General features: G+C 39.7%; 1 long non-coding RNA gene across 1 annotated transcript in view; it reads right to left on the bottom strand.

Annotated features, from left to right (window-relative positions):
• The window catches only part of LOC143988719 (uncharacterized), an 87,138-nt gene that overhangs the window by 7,146 nt on the left and 61,639 nt on the right, over positions 1 to 18,353 (bottom strand). The window contains exon 3 of the long non-coding RNA XR_013276903.1: positions 155 to 288. This is a non-coding gene — a long non-coding RNA (uncharacterized LOC143988719). The remainder of the gene's footprint in view (positions 1 to 154; positions 289 to 18,353) is intronic.

Genomic DNA, 18,353 nt, shown 5'->3' with positions numbered 1-18,353 from the left:
GCATTGCATAACGAAACACAGAAATACAACAATGTAGTATAATAACATCTAAAATAAGGAATGTAATATCATTTCATTAGCGTCTCCTAATGGTGGCCAAGTGTTATGACAATTCATAAGCATATCTGTGCTGGTCTTCCTCTGCTGAAATTACCTGGAAAGTCACTTCTCTACCGCCTTGTTTCGGGGGGAGGACCTCTCATGATTGTTGACCTTGTTTTCAATTGTGAAACAATCTGTAATCAGTCTTTCTTGTGACCAGTTTTAGGTCTTTACTTCCTGGCATATCTGGAATAAATAAAGAATTTAAAAAGAAACATGAATTAGCATGTCGATGACAGCATACTGGTGCTGTGGTAGCTGGAACTGGGACAGAATAAGTCATAAATGTGACAAAGTGAGCAATAAAAAAAATACAACAAAGTTTTGAACTAATCTTCAAACTAAAAATATAAAGGAAAAGAATATCTAGATTTACAGTCCAAAGCGTACATAAAATTAAAGCTGCAGTACACCGCGCTGTGTTCTGTTATTGCCATATCACAGTGCCAGGCGCGCTGTGTTCTCATATAAGATTGCCAATCTCTCCACTCTCTTATATGGGATGGTGGTGAGCCGGTGTTGTCAATCAAACATAAATACATTAGACCCCTTTCACACTGGGGCCGCGGCCACGTTAGTGCTGAAGCACCGCTTGTTTAAGTGGAACTTTTATGCCGCTAGCGGGGCACTTTTAACACCAGCGTTTCCAGAGCGCTTTGGATGCGCTGCCCTTTCATTTCAATGGGCAGGGCGCTTTGGGATCACTGTATACAGCACTGCCACACCGCCCCAAAGATTCTGCTTGCAGGACTTTCCTAACGTCCCCAAAACGCACCGCCCCAGTTTTCAGGTGCTATTTAGAGGCTATTTCTATTGGTAAAATGCCTGAAAACTGCCTCAGCGTGAAAGAAGTCTTAATATGCAACTGAACTCTCTCCATTACATTAACTATTTTAAATATTTATGCTGCTAGCATGAGTAAATAGATAAGAAGGTATATCATATTTACTTGTTTTAATCTTTTTTTTTTTTTTCTTTTTTTACATTTCTTCAGTTGCTTCCTGGTTTCTGGCCTAGGCTTAAATGATGTCATCCTTCCCAGGAGTCTTCATGGGTATTTTCTTCTTTCATCTGGAGGAGGGAAGGAGAGGCTTTCTCAGCAAAGCACACACTCCTGCCTGTATGCCTGAGCTAAGGGTAGATGGATTCCAGAAAGTAAATACTACATGAACCATTTGCCCTTGCTCAAGATGGTCATTGCTAAAAATGCTGGGGATGTTTTTCAAAGTGATTTCTCAAAAAAATGAAACATGGAGACATGTATGGATGAGTGAGTTTACTTTGAATATAAAAAGAGAAGTATGGAATTTTTTTTATCCCATATTCATACTTACCTAGGTGGATGCAGCATCGGACCGAATGAGCCCAGGGTGGCAGCTGTGTGCCGGATCATGTATAAATACAACAACTCGCTTCATTATACACAGTGGAAGCCAATCGGCGGGTGAAAGGTACTAGATGTCCGCCAGCCGATTGTCGGGCAGAGAGACAGAACTCTGATCTGCCTATGTAAATTAGGCAGATTGCCATTCTGACAGTGAGAGGGATGGCGTTTGTGTCCCTGCTATATTCCATCTCTTCCCCTAGTGAAAGCACCCCAAACAGTTCACATACACCCTGGTGAGGCACACAGTAAGACCCCTTTCACACTGGGGCGCTTTTCAGGCATTTTTCAGGCGCTTTAGCATTAAAAAAAGCGCCTGTAAAGCACTTGAAAGAAGCTGCAACTGCAATCCCAATGTAAAAGCCCGAGTGCTTTCACACTGAGATCCCTTTCACACTGGGACGTTTTTCAGGCGCTTTAGCTTTAAAAAAGCGCCTGAAAGAAGCCACAACTGCAGTCCCAATGTAAAAGCCCAAGTGCTTTCACACTGAGGTGCTGCGCTGGCAAAAAAAACTCCTGCAAACAGTTTCTTTGCAGCGCTTTTGGAGCAGTAAATGCACCGCTCCTAAAGCGCCCCTTCCTATTGAAATCAAGTGCCTGCAAAACGCCTGAAAAGCACTTTTGGCAGCAGCGCATTGTGGGCACTTTTAACTCTTCATTTGGCCACTAGCAGGGGTTAAAAGTGCCCCAATAGCGCTTGAAAAATGCTGGTAAAGCGCTGCTAGTTTAAGCGGCGATTTACGAGCTTTTTCGGGGCTCTGACATTGTGAAAGGGCTCTTAAAGCACTTGGACTTTCACATTGGGATTGCAGATGAGACTTCTTTCAAGCGCTTTACAGGCCCTTTTTTTAATGCTAAAGCGCCTGAAAAATGCTCCAGTGTGAAAGGGGTCTTAACCTTTTGATCGCCCCTGATATTAACCCCTTCCCAGCCAGTGTCATTAGTACAGTGACAGTGCATATTTTTTGCACTGATCACTGTATGTGTCACTGGTCCCCAAAAAAGCGTCAGAATGTTTGGCGCAACATCACAGTCCACTATACGTTGCTGATCACCACCATTACTATTAAAAAATAAAAAATGTCCTATAGTTTGTAGATGATATCATTTAATATTTTAAGAAATCCAATCAATATACGCTTATTGGGATTTTTTTAACAAAAAATGTAGCAGAATACATATTGGCCAACATTTATGAAGAAATTCGGGGTTTTTAATTGGATGTTTTATAGCAGAAAGTAAAAAAATATTGTGTTTTTTTTTTAAATTGTCAGTATGTTTTTTATTTATAGTGCAAAAAATTATAAATTGAATAATTGTTGTGGGCTGTTGGCGCTACCTCAGGCTGGTGTTCAATCCGAACCTGCCTTAACCGTTTATTATCCCTAAAGGCTATGTGTATATATATATCCTTAATCCAACCAAATGTGACTATACACCACTTCTATTAATTACCACATATAAATTCACTGGTTTCAAAAGAGCTGAAAAACAAAAGCCATACCCAAACCACAGAAAATCAGATACTAAATAATATTCACACTATTCTGTGATGGTGAAAAAAATCCCTATATATATGGGAAGTATAACATCTATACTTCCACTGTACGTGTACAATCCTTGTGCTAATTGTTAAATTATTATACTATAAAGGCCCCCAAGCCTTAATAGCTAAATTTATGTGTACCACCAAAACCTAAAAAATGCAACCTTATTCAAAACCAAAAAAATCCTTATAAACAAAAAAAACCAAAAAACAAAAAACAGAAAATGTGAAAAAATAAATGTGAACATATACAAAATCATATATATAGTCCAAAGATAGTCTTTCTTCAAGTATTCCCAGAAGTACAATTATTCTGCTTCAAGTGACAGAAAGGTGACTTTTGTGATTATGCCTGTTTACTGGTGACTTCCGTGCTTTTCCCCCTCAAGGGTCCCCACTCACCGAATCCACGCACCCCCTAGGGGGTTACACGCCTGTAATCTGTGTTCCACTTTATTGAGGATCCCACTGCTTGGCTCTGTCTTCAACAGGTCCTCTCCAGGGTTTTTTAAAAGAGATGGGAGAAAAAACTCCTTTGTCCGCCAGTAGTTCCTCAAAATGAAAAAAATCCACTCATGGTGTAGTATTTTGGTTTACTAAATACTTAAGTTGGGGGGAAGGGGAGCAGGCTACAAAAAAAATTTTTTTACTTAAAAAAAGAAAAATTTTCTTTATAAGTATGTATATATGGTGGGAGACTGGTAACCACTTAAAACATGCTTTATTGCAGGAAAATTATTACAAAAAATATATAATTAAAAAGCTTTTCCATATGCCACAGAAATTTCTGCACAACACTTTGTACAAAAAGTATTTTTAGAATTTCCACAACATTGCAATCTATAACAGTTGCACTGCAAAAAAATTCTTTATCCTTATATATGTATAGCAGTCATACACTTCAGAAGATATAAAAAATCAAAAAATTCAAAAAGACTGGCAATAATAAAAATAGAAATAAAAATAAAAAATAAAAATATAAAAAATATATATAAAAAAATTTTTTGTATAAGAAAGCAACAATACAGTCCTACTTTATATACTTATGTATAGCAGCGCTGTACTCCGTCATATGAGGCCTATACCCCTAAGTATACACCCTCCTTCTATGGTTGGGGAGCTCTGATCTCTCTTTAGGGGGTACCGTTTTCCAGGCTCTATAAGGCTACTCATATGCTGAGATTAGTATTGTTTAGCTTTTAGATGTTGGGCATCTTTGCACAAATATAAGCAGAAAAAATGCAAAGGCCACGATGCAAAAACAGCACTCCGGTTTGCGAAAATCCCTCTGAGCGAGCGGCGTGCGTTCCAGCTGCGCTCCAACGGGTCATGCGCACCGGAAGTGACGTGGTGTGCGTAATGACGCTGTACGCGTTTCGTCATAGACGTCCTCAGCAGCGATACTACACACACTCACAACCACGTATTTGAAGATGCCTGTACCTCCCATTGCCAGACGCCAACCAATAGCTGGACTAGGGTGGGGTTACAGGTTTGTTTACATCTACGTTCCTCATTATACCTAACGGGCCAGTTTCTATATACCTAATATTTATACTCATAAACCCCACCGATCGTAAAATCGGGGCACAACGGGTGGTAGTAAATACTATCTCACTGTTCCTTGTCGGAGAGAAACAACCCGGAAAGAGAAAAAACCCCGGAAAGAGAAAAAAACACGCACCGAGGAGTTACTTATTTTAACCTTTAGCTTATTACCTTACTGATATTCATATGTATTAATCTTATTGTGCCCAAAAAAAGGGGGGCACTTCCCTTTTTGTTGTTTAGATTTCTTTCATTTGTAATTAGGCTCGGATGATCCCTCAAAGCTGTTTGCAAACCAGCGAGGAATTATTTCTATTTTATTTTTTATTTTTATTTCCATCTGATACCTCTTACAAGAAATCTCCAGATATTATCTTATGAACCTCATAGTGAACAAGGGATATGATAATTTAAACTATACACTCCACACTGTCATTTGGAATCTTTTACCAACTTATTAATCCACATCCGATGTCCCTCACAGGACTTCCAATTATTCATCCCAGATACTACCTTGTAAAACTTATGGCGAACAAGGGATAGGTTAATTTTAAATAAAAGGACCTCACATGATACCTTGAAACCTTTTGCCTACTTTAGGGTTATATCAGATTCTTCGTCCTCAGATATTACTCTATAAACCTCAGATGGAGGAACAAAAAAAACCCCTATTATAACCATAATGAATCACATTTATTTAATTCCTAAATGATTTACTGACATGCCTATTAGGTCTCACCCTTTACACATATTCTATATTTTCGATATTGTGATATAAAATTCCCAAAGGACAATTTTAATCACTCCATCTTAATGTCCGTTGATATTGAATTTAAATGGTGGAACATTAATAAAGAGTCTTTTATAAGTTCTTTGACTCATTCTGCTAGAAAGCCAGATGAAATCTGTACATATGTGTGTATACATTTTACCAGATTGCATCTCCCTCATTGTATACAAGTAGACACATGCACACACTGGGGAAGAGAAACCCAGACGTTATCTAGTAAAACAAACTTTGTTTTACCTAGAGGGACAAACCTAGATATTATCTGGTAAAGCATCCTTTATTGCGGAAATGTTTTTTTCCCTACCAGACAAAGGTGGTAGATGCATGCATAAATGTACCTTCCTTACATTGCTTATGACTTGAGAAAAACTCTAATCATATATGTATCCCACCTCGATATCTATGGATTTGCTATAAAGCAATTAAGATCTATATCGATGTTAAGCCCTTTGGGGGCCAGGGTGTTCAGTCTATATATCCAACTAGTCTCGTTCTGAGATATAAGGGTGGTCATGTTGCCTCCTCTCCAATTTTTCTTTATACAATCAATTCCATAGAAAATCATTTTGGAGGGGTCCCTTTGATGAAAAAGATCAAAATGTCTGGATACATTGTGGTTAGGGAACCCCTTCCTAATGTTATTTACATGTTCCCTGTACGCACCAAGCGTCGCCAACCTTCTCATGAACATGTGGGAGGAGGAGTATATATACTCAAAGAACATACCCCAGTTAAAATTCTTTCGGCGGTACATTGATGATTTGGTGATCCTATGGGATGGGACGCCAGAAGATTTTGAAAGATTTCTATTAAACCTGAACAACAATAAGTATGGCCTAACTTTCAGCGGTAAATGCGATAAACAAAAGATAGAATTTTTAGATTTAGAAATCTTTAAGAAAAATGATGTCCTTCATACAAAAACATTTTTCAAAGAAACGGATAGAAATAGTTATATCCCCACTTCAAGTTGCCATCATCCAAAATGGAAAGCAAATATTCCAAAAGGACAGCTTCTAAGAATTAAGAGAAATTGCAACTCGATGGAGGATTTTTCTTCACAAGCAGACAAATTGGTTGCACAATTTATCGAAAAGGGATACAAACATGAATCGCTGGTTAAAATAAAAAATGAAGTTGGGAATATTGATAGAAATACCCTGTTAAATAAACCGACAAAAGAAAAACAGAAATTTGACTTAGCATTCATCACCGGATATAATGCACAGTATTATGAAATAGAGAAAATAGTAAAAAAATATTGGCCTATTCTCCAGGAAGACAAGATCCTGTCAACAATCCTCCCAAAGAAACCAAAATTTATATATAGGAGAGCGCCGACACTACGAAACATGCTAGCACATAATGTGATTGATGGCCCTAAAAATAGTACCTTTCTGGAAGAACTGAAAGGGTTCTATAAGTGCAATAAATGTTTGGCCTGTAGGGCTAGTAAACCCCAACCTCGAAGGAAGAAGACTTTTAGATCTAAAACGGATCATATAGAACATAAAATCAAAGAACTTATTACATGCCGCAGCACACACGTCACATATGTGCTGGAATGCCCCTGCAACTTGCAATATGTGGGTAGAACCACCAGACCACTATACATTAGGGTTAGGGAACATGTAAATAACATTAGGAAGGGGTTCCCTAACCACAATGTATCCAGACATTTTGATCTTTTTCATCAAAGGGACCCCTCCAAAATGATTTTCTATGGAATTGATTGTATAAAGAAAAATTGGAGAGGAGGCAACATGACCACCCTTATATCTCAGAACGAGACTAGTTGGATATATAGACTGAACACCCTGGCCCCCAAAGGGCTTAACATCGATATAGATCTTAATTGCTTTATAGCAAATCCATAGATATCGAGGTGGGATACATATATGATTAGAGTTTTTCTCAAGTCATAAGCAATGTAAGGAAGGTACATTTATGCATGCATCTACCACCTTTGTCTGGTAGGAAAAAAACATTTCCGCAATAAAGGATGCTTTACCAGATAATATCTAGGTTTGTCCCTCTAGGTAAAACAAAGTTTGTTTTACTAGATAACGTCTGGGTTTCTCTTCCCCAGTGTGTGCATGTGTCTACTTGTATACAATGAGGGAGATGCAATCTGGTAAAATGTATACACACATATGTACAGATTTCATCTGGCTTTCTAGCAGAATGAGTCAAAGAACTTATAAAAGACTCTTTATTAATGTTCCACCATTTAAATTCAATATCAACGGACATTAAGATGGAGTGATTAAAATTGTCCTTTGGGAATTTTATATCACAATATCGAAAATATAGAATATGTGTAAAGGGTGAGACCTAATAGGCATGTCAGTAAATCATTTAGGAATTAAATAAATGTGATTCATTATGGTTATAATAGGGGTTTTTTTTGTTCCTCCATCTGAGGTTTATAGAGTAATATCTGAGGACGAAGAATCTGATATAACCCTAAAGTAGGCAAAAGGTTTCAAGGTATCATGTGAGGTCCTTTTATTTAAAATTAACCTATCCCTTGTTCGCCATAAGTTTTACAAGGTAGTATCTGGGATGAATAATTGGAAGTCCTGTGAGGGACATCGGATGTGGATTAATAAGTTGGTAAAAGATTCCAAATGACAGTGTGGAGTGTATAGTTTAAATTATCATATCCCTTGTTCACTATGAGGTTCATAAGATAATATCTGGAGATTTCTTGTAAGAGGTATCAGATGGAAATAAAAATAAAAAATAAAATAGAAATAATTCCTCGCTGGTTTGCAAACAGCTTTGAGGGATCATCCGAGCCTAATTACAAATGAAAGAAATCTAAACAACAAAAAGGGAAGTGCCCCCCTTTTTTTGGGCACAATAAGATTAATACATATGAATATCAGTAAGGTAATAAGCTAAAGGTTAAAATAAGTAACTCCTCGGTGCGTGTTTTTTTCTCTTTCCGGGGTTTTTTCTCTTTCCGGGTTGTTTCTCTCCGACAAGGAACAGTGAGATAGTATTTACTACCACCCGTTGTGCCCCGATTTTACGATCGGTGGGGTTTATGAGTATAAATATTAGGTATATAGAAACTGGCCCGTTAGGTATAATGAGGAACGTAGATGTAAACAAACCTGTAACCCCACCCTAGTCCAGCTATTGGTTGGCGTCTGGCAATGGGAGGTACAGGCATCTTCAAATACGTGGTTGTGAGTGTGTGTAGTATCGCTGCTGAGGACGTCTATGACGAAACGCGTACAGCGTCATTACGCACACCACGTCACTTCCGGTGCGCATGACCCGTTGGAGCGCAGCTGGAACGCACGCCGCTCGCTCAGAGGGATTTTCGCAAACCGGAGTGCTGTTTTTGCATCGTGGCCTTTGCATTTTTTCTGCTTATATTTGTGCAAAGATGCCCAACATCTAAAAGCTAAACAATACTAATCTCAGCATATGAGTAGCCTTATAGAGCCTGGAAAACGGTACCCCCTAAAGAGAGATCAGAGCTCCCCAACCATAGAAGGAGGGTGTATACTTAGGGGTATAGGCCTCATATGACGGAGTACAGCGCTGCTATACATAAGTATATAAAGTAGGACTGTATTGTTGCTTTCTTATACAAAAAATTTTTTTATATATATTTTTTATATTTTTATTTTTTATTTTTATTTCTATTTTTATTATTGCCAGTCTTTTTGAATTTTTTGATTTTTTATATCTTCTGAAGTGTATGACTGCTATACATATATAAGGATAAAGAATTTTTTTGCAGTGCAACTGTTATAGATTGCAATGTTGTGGAAATTCTAAAAATACTTTTTGTACAAAGTGTTGTGCAGAAATTTCTGTGGCATATGGAAAAGCTTTTTAATTATATATTTTTTGTAATAATTTTCCTGCAATAAAGCATGTTTTAAGTGGTTACCAGTCTCCCACCATATATACATACTTATAAAGAAAATTTTTCTTTTTTTAAGTAAAAAAATTTTTTTTGTAGCCTGCTCCCCTTCCCCCCAACTTAAGTATTTAGTAAACCAAAATACTACACCATGAGTGGATTTTTTTCATTTTGAGGAACTACTGGCGGACAAAGGAGTTTTTTCTCCCATCTCTTTTAAAAAACCCTGGAGAGGACCTGTTGAAGACAGAGCCAAGCAGTGGGATCCTCAATAAAGTGGAACACAGATTACAGGCGTGTAACCCCCTAGGGGGTGCGTGGATTCGGTGAGTGGGGACCCTTGAGGGGGAAAAGCACGGAAGTCACCAATAAACAGGCATAATCACAAAAGTCACCTTTCTGTCACTTGAAGCAGAATAATTGTACTTCTGGGAATACTTGAAGAAAGACTATCTTTGGACTATATATATGATTTTGTATATGTTCACATTTATTTTTTCACATTTTCTGTTTTTTGTTTTTTGGTTTTTTTTGTTTATAAGGATTTTTTTGGTTTTGAATAAGGTTGCATTTTTTAGGTTTTGATGGTACACATAAATTTAGCTATTAAGGCTTGGGGGCCTTTATAGTATAATAATTTAACAATTAGCACAAGGATTGTACACGTACAGTGGAAGTATAGATGTTATACTTCCCATATATATAGGGATTTTTTTCACCATCACAGAATAGTGTGAATATTATTTAGTATCTGATTTTCTGTGGTTTGGGTATGGCTTTTGTTTTTCAGCTCTTTTGAAACCAGTGAATTTATATGTGGTAATTAATAGAAGTGGTGTATAGTCACATTTGGTTGGATTAAGGATATATATATACACATAGCCTTTAGGGATAATAAACGGTTAAGGCAGGTTCGGATTGAACACCAGCCTGAGGTAGCGCCAACAGCCCACAACAATTATTCAATTTCCAAACCCAGGTTGTTGAATGCAGCCTTTGGTTTTCAGGGAGGCAGCAACCCCATAAAAACAAATTACAATTTTTTGCGAAATTAACTATTAAGAGAAAAAGAATCTGGGGGTACATAAACATTTATATATATCACTGTTCGATTGCAGCCTATTCCATAAGCGCGGCTTTTTTTGCATAATTGTTCTAAAAAATTATAAATGCCGAGGTGATCAAATACCACCAAAAGAAAGCTCTATTTGTGGGGAAAAAGGACATTCATTTTATTTGGTTACAGCTTTGCATTGACCGCGCAATTATCACTTATAGAGTATACAGGTAGGTACAGTATGTATATGTGTAGGCTCAATACACACACTATACATTTAGGTATATATGAGTAGGCTCTAATTATACACAGTATACAGGTAGGTATACATGAGTAGGCTCTATACACAGTATACAGGAAGGTAGACCTATAGGTGCTCTATACACATAGTATACAGGTAGGTATGTATGTTTTAGGGGGCTCTATACACACAGGGGATTATGTAGTAAACACAGGGATGAAGTGTATACACCGTTGCTATGGTTACCAGTGACACAGCCCTCTCCCAGACATGGAAGGGCTCAGTCACCACACAAACTGAAAGCCAAGCCTGCCTGTGGACAGAAGTGACCCGGTCCCCTCCATACACAGTACTACACACACAGAACACAGATATATGTACTGACTGGACCAACATTCAGCCCAACTCCATTCATAACCCACTTTCTGGTCCCCCTACAGCCCTCAGGATCCCACAAAGCATCCCAGTCTGTCCTTATTACTGCCTGATACCAGAGCAACTGTCACAGTTCCTTTATATGATGATATTATGAAACCCAATGTTTACTAAATACCATAATAAAGTTTTATTTGTTTAATAACAAAGGAATAAGCTCAATTTCATGTGGGTACTGTGTTGTATGAGCCAGTATATTTCAGGCAAAGGATCGGGGCAGCTAGTGTGAGAGGACCAGTGCTGTGATTGGTTGGCAGTTGATCTCTGCATAGCTGCAGATGTTAAGGGGTCCTCTAGGGGTCCTGACAGGCAGACGGTGAAGAGGAACTCGACTGAGACGCATCTCTGAAGCCAGACTCCAGCGAATACTGCTATAAACTACTAGAATTCTACATTCTCTTATTATTTAGTATTAATAGTATTTATTTTTAGGTAAACCTTCATTCACCCGCGATAACATCTAGTACCATCAAGATGCCGCGGCGTCCACAGCGCAACAATCGTGAGATACCACCACGTGACCCAACAGGTATGACAATTGTACCATATTAACCCCTTCATGACTGCATAACACATATATGAGGCATCCAGAAAGTGGGCTTTAAACCTGGGTGCTCCATGTATGTGTTCTTACAATACATACTGTTGTTTCTGGGCTCTATTATGGGCACAAAAAACAAATCACACACACATATGTGGTATCGCTGCGATCGTCAGGAACAGGAGAATGATTTGTGTTTATTTTGGTGGTGATACATTGTAATGTCCTAAAATATACAGCTAAATTTAACTACAACTCCAAGGAAGTCCTCTGGTAGAAGTAGTTATACCGGGATGATGTCTGCACCTACCGGCCTCACTCCAGTATGGGTTTTTTCAGCCAGCGATTCTGTTTGTGGCAGAAGTGATTTGAGTGGCTAAATAGCCACTCAATCACTTCACTTCCCTCTGCCGCCTTTCCCGTGCTCTAAGTGTAAAACAATAAATTAAAAAAATATGTTTGTATTAAAAAAAAATTTTTTTTTTAAATGAAAGCACTCCCATCCCACTGTGCTTACACGTAAATGCATATGCATATGTAAAGGGTGATCGTTCCACACATGAGGTATTGTCGCAAAGATCAGTGTGAGAGCAATAATTCCAGCACCAGACCTCCTGTGTAACTCTAAACTGGTAACCTGTAATGGCATAGAAACTGTTGCCTATGGAGAATTTTAAGCACCATAGTTTGCCGCCATTCCACAGGCAGATGCAATTTTGAATGTGACATATTGGGTATCTATTTACTCTGCATAATTTCATCTTTCACATGATACAAACAAATTGGAGTAAATATTGTGTTTTTTTTTTTTTAAAGTATTATTATTTTGTTATTTCCCACCAAAAAATGCATTTGAAATACTGCTGCACAAATACCGTTTGACATAAAAAATGACAACACCCATTATTTATTTCTATAGGGCCTTTGCTAAAAAATATATATAATGTTTGGGGTTCTAAGTAATTTTTTAGTACACAAAAGTAGATTTTTACATGTAGGAGTGAAGTGTCAGAATTGGCCAGGTTATGAAGTGGTTAAAAAATTATCATTTTTTCTACTTTTGTGGACCAGTTTTCCCTTTGATAATAATAAAAATCAGGAGATATCCTTTAACATTTCCCACCTAATGAAAGCTGTCCTGAAAAAAAAAAAAACACAAGGTACAATATAATCCACCTGGATACAAGCAGTTGTGATGATATGCAGTTTTACAAACACGTCAAAGTTGCAAAATTAGGATTGGGCATTGACTCTGGTCATAAGCCCCGGTTCACATTGCAGTGATTTGGCATGCGATTTGACATGTGAAATCGCATTCAAAATTGGCAGCTATTGCCAGCAATGGCACTGTCTGAATCAGTGTGACGCTGCACCGATTCCTGAAATTAGTTTCTGTACTACTTTTGGGGACTTCGGGGTGCGATTTCAATAGACATCTGTACAGAAACCCACACAGATGTCTCTGAAATCGCCCCCGGTGTCGTGACTGACATGTGGTAAAAAGAAATTGATTTCATTCCCGCTGTCAGTGTGAGCCTAGGCTAAAGGGGAGAAGAATTCCTTTTCTACCCTTGTTAAATAATTTAATTTTGCTACCAGTTTCAAATTGTTTATTTAGAGTTTATATGTTAACCCAGGGCTGGACAAATTTGCTTGGAATCTAGGAGCCAGCTAAAAAAGTTAGGAGCCAGGTCTGCAACGGCGACCTGGACCTGTCCCTGGCCTGACATGGAGATTTTTTTTTTCAAATTACAATTTTTTTTTTAATTGCATTTCAGTGTAAATATGAGATCTGAGGTCTCTCTGACCCCAGAACTCATATTTAAGAGGACCTGTCATGCTTTTTTCTATTACAAGGAATTTTTACATTCCTTGTAATAGGAATAAAAGTGACAACATTTAAAAAAAAAAAAAAACAGTGAAAAAATTAAAAATAAAAGTTAAAATAAGAAAAAAACATTTTTTTAAACGCGCCCTGTCCCGCCAAGCTTGCGTGCAGAAGCGAACGCATATGCAAGTAGCGCCCGCATATGAAAGTGGTGTTCAAACCACACATGTGAGGTATTGCTGTGATTGGTAGAGCGAGAGCAATAATTCTAGCCCTAGAACTCCTCTGTAACCTCATGCAACCTGTAGAATTTTTTAAACGTCGCCTATGGAGATTTTAAAAGTTAAACGTTTGTCGCCATTCCGTGAGCGGGTGCAATTTTGAAGCGTGATATGTTGGGTATCAATTTACTCGGCGTAACATTGTATTTTACAAAAGAAAAAAAAATTGGGCTAACTTTACTGTTTTCTTATTTTTTAATTAAATAAATTATTTTTCCCCAAAAAGTGTGCTTGTAAGTCCGCTGCGCAAATACGGTGTGACAGACAGTATTGCAATGACCACCATTTTATTCTCTAGGGTGTTAGAATAAAAAATATATATAATGTTTAGGGGTTCTAAGTAAATGGAAGGAGATGGGCGGCCAGTGAAAACAGGCAGGGGAAGCTCCATTAGCATTGCTGGTTGTCATACTGATGGCCACCACAAGAGGGTGTCAGATTCCAGAAGGAAGCATAGGACCGCAGAAGGCCTCAAAGCCGCGGCCTCAATTACCGGCCGGCGGTGGTGCGGCCTGACACGATACCACCAGCTGTGCTGCCCCAAGCGCCAGGTTACGAATTCTAGTCGCAAATGCGACCTGGAGCCCGGGGTTTGTCGAGCCCTGTGTTAACCAATTGCCATTCAGCATACGTATATATACTGTACATTCAGAATGGCAACTGGTTATACTAGGATTATGGGTGCAGCAGCAGCCATAATCCTGTTATCAATTTTTACAGGTGCTCATTCACTTTTATTTAATGTAAACCACCCCGTTCCCAGTTCACAAACTCAAATGCACATGCAGATCTTGCAAACATATATAAACAGTGATTGTATCACTCAATGAGGTACTGCTGTGAACATTAGAGTGAGAACAATCATTTTATGCCAGAGCTCACCTTTTACTCTAAATTTATAACCTGTAAAGGCTTTTAAATCATTGCCTAGGTACAGTTTTAGGTAGCGTACTTTGTCGCTATTTCACATGCATGCACAATTTTAAATTTTTTGGCATATATTTACCAGACGCATCATTATCTCATATTTTAGCAAAAAAATTGTGTATTATATTGTGTTTGTGTGCAGTAAAAAGCAGACCTCTATCTAATCAGCTGTCTTGCAGGACAGAGGTGGGATCAAGGATCCAACAGACCCTTGATTTCTCCATAAAGAGTACCTGGCTGTCACTGCCCAAAGCTATCACAGGGGATTTTTGTCCACCGCTTGTAATAGCAATAAAGTTAAATAAAAAAAAATACATTTCAAAAAAGTGTAAAAAAAAAAAGTAATAAAAAAATAAAAATTACATCACACATGTGAGGTATCGCTGTAAACCTCATAGTGAGAGCCCAAATTCTAGAGCCAGAGCTCACATTTATCTCTAAACAGATAACCTATAAAGGCTTTTGTGTGTGGCCTATGGACAATCTCAGGTACCTTAGTTTGTTGCCTATTCACAGGAGTGTGCAATTTTAAATTGTGGCGTTGGTAATGAATTACCTGACACAATATCATCTTTTATATTTTACCAGCAATATTGGGAATTATTTTGTGCACTAAAATTCAAAAATGTAAGTGTATTTTTCATGAAAATGTGCAGGATGATGTATTATAGATGGTTCTGTTCTCTGTGAATAGAAGATTAGGAAGGTTTAATTTCAATGCAACCAGTCATTGGACTTATGCATGAATATGACCATTAAAGTGGTTCTAAATCAATTTTTTTTTTTTTACTTGAAATAACAATCCAGTCATACTTGCCTGCTCTGTGCAATGGTTTTGCACAGAGCAACCCAGATCCTCCTCTTCTCAGGTCCCCCTTCCGGCCCTCCTGGTTACTCCTGTCCGCAGAGTACCCTCACAGCAATACACTTCCTATGAGGGCACTCATGTGGGCCTGCTCCTAAGCTGGCTCTGTGTGTCCATACGGCCCTGCCCCCCTGCTCCCTTCTCACTGGCTGGGACTGACAGCAGCCAAGAAACAATGGCTCCCACTGCTGTCTCTGAGCCAATGAAGAGGGAGAAGCCTATGCTTTTGTGTATAGCACTGGATCAAGATCAAACTCAGGCAAGTGTAAGGGGGAGAGCTGCATGCAGAAGGTTTTTAACACTAATGCAGAAAATGCATTAAGGTAAAAAGCCTTCTGCCTTTATGTTTAGTCTGTTTTTACTGCACTTTCAAGTTTTACACAAGAAAACCAAATAGAGAAACTGCTGTGAAACAAAATTAGTGCGCTGTCTAACAGTGACATTCAAAAAACAGTATATGTGCATCAAAGTATGAATAAAAATGCAAAGTAATAAACCTTATAAATATAGAAATCAGTATTGAATTTAACAGTGTGAAGTGACTATTACACTCAGAACCCCAATTAAAAAGGGATTATGTGACAAAAAATGTAAAAAGAAATAAAACAAATATTATAGTGAAATAAAAAAAATAGGATTTTTTGTACTCACCGTTAAATCCTTTTCTCTGTAATTCACCGACCGACACAGCTCCTCTCTTAGCCATTGGGTTGTTATGCCCTATTACTAGGAGATACTAGGCATTAGTTGTAATACAACACTCAGAACTCTTAGTTCTGCCCAGGGGGCGGTCCCTTGGGCAACAACCCTCCAGCCTGCCATGCAGCCATCAGTACGTCAACAAGCAGTATAACGTAAAGATAAAAAGGAGGGGCGGGTGCTGTGTCGGTAGGTGAATTAGAGAAAAGGATTTTAAGGTGAGTACAAAAAATCCTATTTTCTCTTATATTCACCGACTGACACAGCTCCTCTCTTAGCCATTGGGATGTCCCCAAGCAGTGCCAAACGAGGGGTGGGAAAACAGCACAGAAACTTCATCCACCATGGCAAGTGGGAACTAGTGTAACTTTACCAACAAAAAAAACAACAGTGCGTGGAGAAATCCACCATAAAACCAGGGTACCCTCAACAGGAGTGACTACGCACAACCGCACCACAAAACTGTGGAATGTAATGCAACAGCGCATTAACTTAACGGTACTGTGTTTTTTATTGAAAAACCAGGAAAACAGAAATATATTGCATATTCAATTGCAACTATACGGCCGCCTGCAAAACTTTGTGGGCAAAACAGGCATCAGCCGATGCACTGACGTTTACCTTGTAGAACTTGGTAAACGCGTGAACAGACGACCAGGTCACCGCTTTACACACCTGTGCGACAGACGCTTGGTGTCGGAAGGCCCAAGACGTTCCGATTGCCCTTGTGGAGTGGGCCGTGACCGGAAAGGGGGGCACCTGCCCCTTCAAGGCGTAGGATTGCACTACAATCTGTCTGATCCACCTGGAAATGTTGGCCGACGAGACCACCATGCCTTTCTTTGGACCAGCCACCAAAACAAATAATGAGTCTGACTTCCGAAAGGGAGCAGTGGCAGAAAAATACACCTTAAGAGCCCAACCCACCTCCAGAGAGTGAAGGGCCACCTCCTTAGGAAAGGCGTAGATCAGCTGGTACTGATCCCACGGAGCCACCAGCACGTCTGACGCATCTGCCCAAGGATCTCTTGTCCTGGACACGAATTTCGGCACCTTCCGATTGAGACGGGAAGCCAGAAGATCCACATCTGGTGTGCCCCACCTCAGGCACCATAGCCTGAATACCTCCGGATGCAACGCCCATTCTCCTGGATCCAGCATCTGGCGACTCATATAGTCAGCCTGCCAGTGCCCTACTGCTGGGATGTAAATGGCCGACAGGGCCGGTACGTGTCGCTCTGCTCACCGAAGTATGTGAGCGACCTCCCGTGCGGCGGCTGAGCTTCTTGTTCCTCCTTGGTGATTGACGTATGCCACAGTCATGACGTTGTCTGACTGGATCCTGATCGGATGCCCCTATAGTCTCATTGACCATGTGGAGAGGCACAGCCTGATCGCTCTTAGCTTGAGCCGATTGATCGGCAACTTAGATTCTTTCGCCGACCAGAGGCCCTGAGCCGACTGAACCCCCATCAATCCACCACAGCTGGATAGTCTGGCATCCGTTGTGATCCCTGTCCACTTCAGAGGTAGGAACGACTTCCCAGACTGAATCACAGGGGACCTCAGCCACCAGATCAGTGAATCTCTGACTGACTGGCACACCTGAATGTGTCGATCCAGGGACAACTGAGATTTGTCCCATTTTGTCAAAATCTCATTCTGCAGGACTCTGGTGTGGAACTGGGCATATGGTTCTGCCTCGAAGGAGGCTACCATGAGCCCCAATACCCGCATGCAGAAGCGGAGCGACGACCACTTGCGGTTCATCAGTAGTTTTACCATGGATCTGAGAGTCTGCAGTTTATCTGAAGGGAGAAACACTCTCTCTCACCGACTTCTTTAGGTTTAACAGCCACCCAAATTCTTGCAGGGTCTGCATGGTGATCGCCACATCCTCCTCTAATTCTGAGGCGGAAGATACCCTCAGGAGGAGATTGTCTAGGTATCCCACGATCGCGATCCCAAGTTGCCGCAGCAATGCCAAAACTGGAGCCAATACCTTGGTAAAGATTCAGGGGGCTGATGCCAGACCAAAAGGGATAGCCACAAACTGGTAGTGGGCTTCCCCGACTGCAAATCTCAGAAACTTTTGATGCCGAAGGCATATGGGTATGTGCAGGTACGCATCCTGGATGTTGAAAGATGCCAGGGAGTTCCCTTGATGGAGTGCAGCGACTACTGAGCGAACTGATTCCATTCTGAACCTCTGCACTTTCACAA

The sequence above is a fragment of the Lithobates pipiens genome, unplaced genomic scaffold (assembly GCF_037356315.1).
Source record: "Lithobates pipiens isolate NorthernLeopardFrog02 unplaced genomic scaffold, aLitPip1_a1.2 Scaffold_18, whole genome shotgun sequence".
NCBI lineage: Eukaryota > Metazoa > Chordata > Amphibia > Anura > Ranidae > Lithobates > Lithobates pipiens.
The sequence above is the reverse complement of the archived record's forward strand: the minus strand, read 5'-3'. Positions and strand labels throughout refer to the sequence as shown.